Source organism: Macaca thibetana, chromosome 15 (assembly GCF_024542745.1).
Source record: "Macaca thibetana thibetana isolate TM-01 chromosome 15, ASM2454274v1, whole genome shotgun sequence".
Classification (NCBI taxonomy): Eukaryota; Metazoa; Chordata; class Mammalia; order Primates; family Cercopithecidae; genus Macaca; species Macaca thibetana.
The window spans coordinates 77,367,561-77,376,350 of record NC_065592.1 but is presented as its reverse complement, the minus strand read 5'-3'; the positions used below and the strand labels follow the sequence as shown (position 1 = coordinate 77,376,350).

Genomic DNA, 8,790 nt, shown 5'->3' with positions numbered 1-8,790 from the left:
TACAAGGCTACAGTAACCAAAACAGCATGGTACTTGTACCAAAACAGAGATATAGACCAATGGAACAGAACAGAGTCCTCAGAAATAATACCACACATCTACAGCCATCTGATCTTTGATAAACCTGACAAAAACAAGAAATGGGGAAAGGATTCCCTATTTAATAAATGGTGCTGGGAAAATTGGCTAGCCATAAGTAGAAAGCTGAAACGGGATCCTTTCCTTACTCCTTATACAAAAATTAATTCAAGATGGATTAAAGACTTAAATGTAAGACCTAATACCATAAAAACCCTAGAAGAAAACCTAGATAATACCATACAGGACATAGGCATGGGCAAGGACTTCATGTCTAAAACACCAAAAGCAACGGCAACAAAAGCCAAAATTGACAAATGGGATCTCATTAAACTAAAGAGCTTCTGCACAGCAAAAGAAACTACCATCAGAGTGAACAGACAACCTATAGAATGGGAGAAAATTTTTGCAATCTACTCATCTGACAAAGGGCTAATATCCAGAACCTACAAAGAACTCAAACAAATTTACAAGAAAAAAACAAACAACCCCATCAAAAAGTGGGCAAAGGATATGAACAGACATTTCTCAAAAGAAGATATTCATACAGCCAACAGACATGAAAAATGCTCATCATCACTGGCCATCAGAGAAATGCAAATCAAAACCACAATGAGATACCATCTCACACCAGTTAGAATGGCAATCATTAAAAAGTCAGGAAACAACAGGTGCTGGAGAGGATGTGGAGAAATAGGAACACTTTTACACTGTTGGTGGGACTGTAAACTAGTTCAACCATTATGGAAAACAGTATGGCGATTCCTCAAGGATCTAGAACTAGAAGTACCATATGACCCAGCCATCCCATTACTGGGTATATACCCAAAGGATTATAAATCATGCTGCTATAAAACACATGCACACGTATGTTTATTGCGGCACTATTCACAATAGCAAAGACTTGGAATCAACCCAAATGTCCATCAGTGACAGACTGGATTAAGAAAATGTGACACACATACACCATGGAATACTATGCAGCCATAAAAAAGGATGAGTTTGTGTCCTTTGTAGGGACATGGATGCATCTGGAAACCATCATTCTCAGCAAACTATCGCAAGAACAGAAAACCAAACACTGCATGTTCTCACTCATAGGTGGGAACTGAACAATGAGATCACTTGGACTCGGGAAGGGGAACATCACATACCGGGGCCTATCATGGGGAGGGGGTAGGGGGGAGGGATTGCATTGGGAGTTATACCTGATATAAATGACGAGTTGATGGGTGCTGACGAGTTGATGGGTGCAGCACACCAACATGGCACAAGTATACATATGTAACAAACCTGCACGTTATGCACATGTACCCTAGAACTTAAAGTATAATAATAATAATAATAATAATAATAATACAAAAAATAAAGTTCCGAGATACTTCTTAAAACCTGGAAACCATAAATGAATACAATGGTATCTCATCATCAGTACAGAGACTGCACTTCCCCATTCCAAGTACTTCACTTCTATTAAAACAGTCTACACTTGTGTTTTAGTTTGTGCTGACAGAGCAATACCTGAGACTGGGTAATTTACAAAGAACAAAAACTTATATCTGACAATCCGTGGCTGGAAGTCAAGGTGTAGGCAGGTTTGGTTGTCTGGTGAGGGCTGCATCCTCCAGAGTGGAGGAAAACTGTGTCCTCACATGGCAGAAGGCAGAAAAGCAAGCTCCTGAAGGCTGTGGAAAGCTACTTTTACAGTGGTCTTATTCCCACTCACAAGGGAAGAAGTCCTCATGACCTTATGACCTCTTAAAGGTCCCACGCTCTAATAGTATCACATTGGCCCTTAAATTTCTACATCTCGCCGGGCGCGGTGGCTCAAGCCTGTAATCCCAGCACTTTGGGAGGCCGAGACGGGCGGATCACAAGGTCAGGAGATCGAGACCATCCTGGCTAACATGGTGAAACCCCGTCTCTACTAAAAATACAAAAAACTAGCCAGGCGAGGTGGCGGGCGCCTGTAGTCCCAGCTACTCAGGAGGCTGAGGCAGGAGAATGGCATAAACCCGGGAGGCGGAGCTTGCAGTGAGCTGAGATCCGGCTACTGCACTCCAGCCTGGGCGACAGAGAGAGACTCCGTCTCAAAAAAAAAAAAAAAAAAAAAGAAAAATTTCTACATCTCACTTTTGGAGGAGACACATTCAAACTATGGCACTGTGGGACATGGCAGTGACAGTTAAGGCACAACTTCCCAGGTCTTTTCACATGAACTTCCTTTAAAACATATCCATTTGATTCGTGGCTAGTGTGATAATCTGACAAACCTATATGCAAAATTTTATGTTAATCATTATTACAGACCATCTTAGTTTCAGCCAATCACTTCAGATGGCTAAGCTTTTTTCAATCCTAATTCCTTCATCCAAACTATTAGCTTTTGCTCCCAGCTTTATGTGATATGCAAATATGATGTGCCTGTTTAATCCAAGTCCATGATAAAAATGATTAATAGAACAGAGTGAGAAAAACGGCCACGTCATGTCACTGGAAATACCTTTCTCCAAGCTGATATCAATTCATTCATCAAAATATTTCAACCATCCATTAATTTACCTGGCCCAATAACCCAACTCCCAATTTGGCCATCTGTTAAATATTTCATAAACATTTCATGAGACACTGTCTGAAACCTTACTAAAATCAACTTACTCCAACTATATAGGGAGAAAAAAAAATCACATATTTAACATGACACACTCCTGGTGAGCCCATGTGGTCCCTAGAGGACTGCTCCTTTTCTAGGTAAGTCCTCACAAGTCATCTGTCTAATCATCAGTTAAAGAATTGTCCCAAGGGCCAGGCACGGTGGCTCATGCCTGTAATCCCAGCACTTTGGGAGGCTGAGGCAGATGGATCATGAGGTCAAGAGATCGAGACCATCTTGGCCAACATGGTGAAACCCTGTCTCTACTATAGAAATTAGCTGGGCGTGGTGGTATGTGCCTGTAATCACAGCTACTTGGTAGGCTAAGGCAGGAGAATAGCTTGAACTGGGAGGCAGAGGTTGCTGTGAGCCGAGATCATGTCATTGCGCTCCAGCCTGGCAAGAGGGCGAGACCCCATCTCCAAAAAAAAAAATAACAAAACAAAGAAAAAAAGAAAAGAAAAGAATTGTCCCAAGGATAAACATAAAACCTACTAATCTTAAAATAGCAGAATTCTACCTTTTTCTCTCTTTTTTGAAAATAAAAACAGTATCTCCATGATCATTAGTTTTCTGTCATCTCTGTTACTGGTCATAATGGTTCAAAGATTACCTAACCATTCATATTTGCAAGTCTTTTAATCCAAGGACATTAACTAGTTGAGAGCAAAAAAGTGCTTTCTCATCATTGTTTTACCTTTCTTAACTTCAATTCCCTTGCTACTGTCATTAGTGTTCTTTACTGAACTTGAGTATCATTTTCTTTTGATAGAGAAATTAAAAACCCAGGAGTTCCATAACTCTGCTTTCACTCTACTATCCAGTGTTACATCTGTCCCAACCAGTAGTTTATTCTTTTATTATTATTTTTTTCATGATCTGAACATAACATGTTCCAGTACTTAGTATCTTTACAAGCCTCAATTCATTTTAGGATTCAGCTTCCTGTATGCTATTCTCTCAGCTTTATATGACATTTGTATTTGTGTCTCAACCTTTTCTTACTTATGAGAACCATTTTTGCTTATATGGTCAGTGTTTCACTTTAAGGAACTCCACACAATTCACTCATTCAATGAATGTTTTACTGATTGCCATCTATACGCAATTCACCAAACTAGAGTAAAGAATACAAAGATACCTGAGATCTATCTGGTCTCTGTCTTCAAGGAATCTAGACAGATATATAGACTGCTAGGTGGAATTGTAGGCTTCTATATTCCCAAGATAAAAATAAGTGCTGTGTGAGCAGAGTACACAGCAACTAGCTCAAGCATGAAATAGCTGCTTAAGTCTTCATCAAGGAAATGACATCTGAGTTGACTCGTGAGGAAGCAGTCATTAGAAGACTGGAAGTATCCTAGGGAACAGCATGTGCAAAGGCATGGCAATATAAAAAAGGACATTGTTTTCATACGGGAATGATGCAGCTAGGATTTAAGGTGCATGAAGTGTAATTCCAAGAGATAACTTAAAAATATGGGGTCAGTTATAAAAAAGGCCTTGTAATGTAAGTCTCCAATATATAGAATAAATAAAACAAAGCAAATACTCTCTAAAGAATACTATGCAGCAGTTAGGAGTAGCAATATAGATGTATGCCAATGATACAGACAGATCTTTAAAACAGTGCTGAGGTCAAAATAAAAAATGTCTAGAGCATAACACAAGTAATGCAAATTTAAAATACAGGCATGTCCAGTATTTGTCTGCACACAAAATAAATCTACATGTTTTACAAGGACACATACAAATAAAAAGATTCAGATCAGAAACATCAGAATTTACCTATGGAGCAGAAGAGTAATGGGGGTGGGAAACAGAAACAAAGTGATTTTTTTTAAAGCAGATATACACCTGTTTTATGACCCCCAAAGTCTGTATGTTTTCCTATAGGTGACAAAGGCTTTAAAGCCGGGGAATGGCAAAATCTAATGTAGCTTTTAGGAATAAAGTTTGGCACAGTGTAAAGAATACAGTCCTGTAGTTGTAGTTTCTTCTGGAGTCAATGAACATGGGTTCATTACCCTTTATCTACACATGCTTAATAGATCTTTGTTATTCTGTAAGAAAAGGCTAAGTATAAGACTAAACTACCAATAAGTAAAGATGGATGTAGAAACTTTGGTAGTAGAAGAAAGTGAAGACAAGAGCTGACAGGGAATAAGTAGTTACAGATAAAAGCAGCATCTTAAAACTCAAATTTGATTATCTGCCAAGAATACTATTGAAAACATTCCTGCATTGCAGCAGACACTGAATTAAATAAATGCTAAGAATTTCACCAAATTGAAGATCTGTTCATTTTCTTATAAGTGTGCCAAAGGGAGAGCAATGAGAAATTAAAACAATGCCCCTCTGACTATGTCTTGGGAGCTCAGAGTAAAGATCTCTGGAATAAACTCATATGCGCCCTATCACTTGAGAGATGAATCTTGCATTACACCAAGAACTGCTTCATCTGTACAAACAGACTTTCTATAGAACTGTAACTGAACACTACAGGCAATGAGCCAACACTTTTAAATTTCATCAAGCTCTAGTGCCAGGTGACAACTGTTTGCTGTGACATGATTTATGCAACACATTTCATCTAGTTATCTCAGAATCAAAGGAATTTTACCAAAGGGTTCTCATTCAGATAAACAGGAAGAATTTCTACCCCAATCACATCTGTGAAAAGTGGAAGACACGTGGTAAGTTTCAGGACAAGATTCTACTGATTAAATTCTGAGAATAAAGGACTGGAAAACATAAAATTGGCACACTTACTGGGCACTCCTCTATTATGAAGACACTGTTTTACATTTGGATGCAGTGAACTAACTAAAAAGAGACACAAATCAAAATAAATGGTATGAATAATAAGTGAAAGTATACATAATACATAACAATACTTATTTATATAACTTTACATTTCCATAGACACACTCGTGAGGGTCAGAATTTTTTGTTTTGCTCTTCCCTTTTTGTTCTGTGCTTCAGTAATTTCATGGGGATTCTTTTCCTTCTCAATCTTCTCTTGAAGTTTCACTTCAGCCCCTAGTTATCTCATTCTACTACATTCTTATCCATTTTACTCAGAGTAAGTTATAGTTTGATAGAAGGTAGAATTTAAAAGAGGACATCTTCCAATAATGACTCTAACACAATTTCATTTTGAAAGTATTTTACCTAAAGAAGGGTATCTATGTTATCCATGGATGGTAAGAGTATGGGTGTAGTTCCTTTCCTCTTCATAACGTACATGTTGCTTTTGTAATCGAGGAAAGGGGTTTTAAACAATGATATAGTGACATGATGGAGGAAAAAAACTTTATTATAACAAATGTTCAACTAAAAAAGATGGTTGGTTACACATCAAAGGACCCTAGTCTGGGATCTTCCTCTTGCCTTCTACCATTACTCTGGCTTACAACCCAGCTTAGATATGAATACACAAACCATAAGCTTTATTGTAGGGAATGTGACAAATTGAATGATGGAAGGCAGGGGCCAATAAAACCTAAAATTTACATTTCAGGTACTTAGAAAAGATACTAAATCTATTCTGGGCTCTACAAATTACATTGTATTTTACTAATATGCTCAATTTTCTTATGAGATGCAAATAAAATCAACACCAATTTAAGAACACAAATCCTCTTGCACCTCAATCTATGCATGGATGAAACTAATATTTTAACAACATCACATAATAGATTTAATATTATTTTTAAAAAGTCCTTGTTCCATAAAACAATCATCACCCTATTTGCCCAGTTTTCCTCTACCTTGTACTCATCAAGTAAGATAAACCAACATTTTAAAATATATAATTTTCAATGTTCAATTTTAGTTTTCTTAGCTCTAAACTTGAAGTTGATAAACTCAGTCATTATAAAACCTTATTCATGTCACTTAGTTCATTTCGGTCTACTTTAAACGAAGCAGGATTTCACAGACTCTCAGAGCTAGTACCTTACCTCCCTTAATCCCATCCCAACCCCACCTCAGGCTTAGTTAGTTAAAAGCTACATGCCCATTATCAAAAAAAGCTTCAAAACACTGTACTATTTTCTTGCCATTTCCAAGTATGCATGCTTCTATTTCTACACTAAGAAAAGACAATGCTTCCCTAATCACTTAACCAATTTCCTAACAACATATTTTTATTACATGTCTAACACAGAACTATAAACGCCTCTCAATACTTCTCCTATAGTCTTACTCTAATGTATTTAATATTCTCACAGATTATTTTTCTTATAAGATGACAGGTTATCAATATTTATAAAATCTGGTATTTTTTGGTACTTTTTAAACATCCATCGCTGAGATTTACTATTTCTTTTTTCTCATTATTTATTTAAAATATGTACTTAATATCAATAATATTTATCAAAACTAGGTAGACAAAATATATGTAGCAAATGTTTACAAAGCTCTTCACAAGGTTAAAATTCTAATATTTTTTAAATACATAAGAGAGCAACAAACTATTTTCATCACATAAAAATATAAGTTGAGTTTCATGTTTGTCACTCAATAAAGTTCACCATTTTTATTCATTTAATCCAACTTCCCAATCATCCAAAACAATTTTAACAGATACCGTTTTAGACGGTAGACAGCATTTGTCATCCTGATCCTAAAGTTCACAGAATGCGCTTTGGATGAAAATAGAACAGTTTTAACACCAACATGTAAAAAGTCACCCAACGAGGTCAAATCAGTGACTAAGCAATCTAAATACATCTATCAGTTTTCTCATCTAAATGGGATACAATTTAAAAACTATTGCATGTTCAAGGAATAGTTTCTTGCCACAAAGAACTGTTAATAGAACAATATTATGCTAGAAAAAGAATTTTTTTAATTTAATGTAACGTAACAATTACCACTGACAAGTTGTTAAGTTGAAATATAAACAAAGTATGACAATGAGAATGTACAAGAGATTTCACAAAATGTTTACATGAACAAAAACAAAATAATATAAGTATTAACATCTCTGTGAATATATTTTCATATACCATATCTATGGTTTATTGATATTAAATTAATATCCAAGGTTATTAAATTTTAATTTACATATCAATTTTTACAAATGCCTATATAAGCATACCTACATAAGCTGTTTTATTTTCTGTTTTACTTTTTGTTTTTACATACAAATAATCATTTGGAGACCATCTGAAAGGGAGAACACGCCCTTCAATACTAAAATATTTCTTATTTCAGTCACAAGAACTAAGTTGTTTAAGTGCCACAAGTGAACTTTTGTGGTTTCCAATTCATAATTAAGTTGGGGTTTACCCCTCCTGAAAACAAAAGGGGGAACATTTCCCAACTCATTTTATGAGGCCAGTGTTACCCTGATTTAAAAAAGAAAAAAGTGATAAACATACTACAAGAAAATTTAACTACAGACCAATATTCCTTAGGAAGACAAATAACAAAATATCTGTAACAAAATCCTATAAAACTCAGCAACATACATATAAACAGATAATGACAAAATGGGATTTATCCCAGAATTCAAGGTTGCTTTATCATTAGAATATCAATCAGGATATTTTACCAGATTAACAGACTAAAAGAAAAAGTATAAGGTCATCTCAATTTAACATTCACTCACAAATAACCCTCAGCAAACTGGGAATGGAAGGGAATTTCCTCAGCCTAATAAAAGGCATCCAGAAAGAAACTATAGCTAATATCATACTTAATAGGGAAGGACTGAATATTTTCTTTCTAATACAAGAGGGCAAGGATATCCTCCCTCTCCATTTTTACTCAACACTGTAGGTCCTAACCAAAGCAATAAGGTAAGAAAGATTAATAAAAGGCACACAAATTAGAAAAGAAGTAGTAAAAACTGTCTTTATTTACAGACAACATGATTGTCTATGCAGAACACTTTTAAGAGTTTACCAAAAATTAAATAAAGCTATTAGAAATAGTGCATTTAGTACATCGCAATGTTACAAGGTCAAAATATAAAAAGCGTACCATACTTCAATACTAGTCATACTGTATTTCAATACTAGCATTGCTAATATTGCATTGCTAGCATT

The 8,790-nt window shown here is 35.7% G+C and overlaps 1 protein-coding gene across 11 annotated transcripts in view; it reads right to left on the bottom strand.

The window, feature by feature from the left end:
- Window positions 1-8,790, bottom strand: part of RFX3 (regulatory factor X3) — a 311,425-nt gene that overhangs the window by 243,052 nt on the left and 59,583 nt on the right. The window lies entirely within an intron of this gene.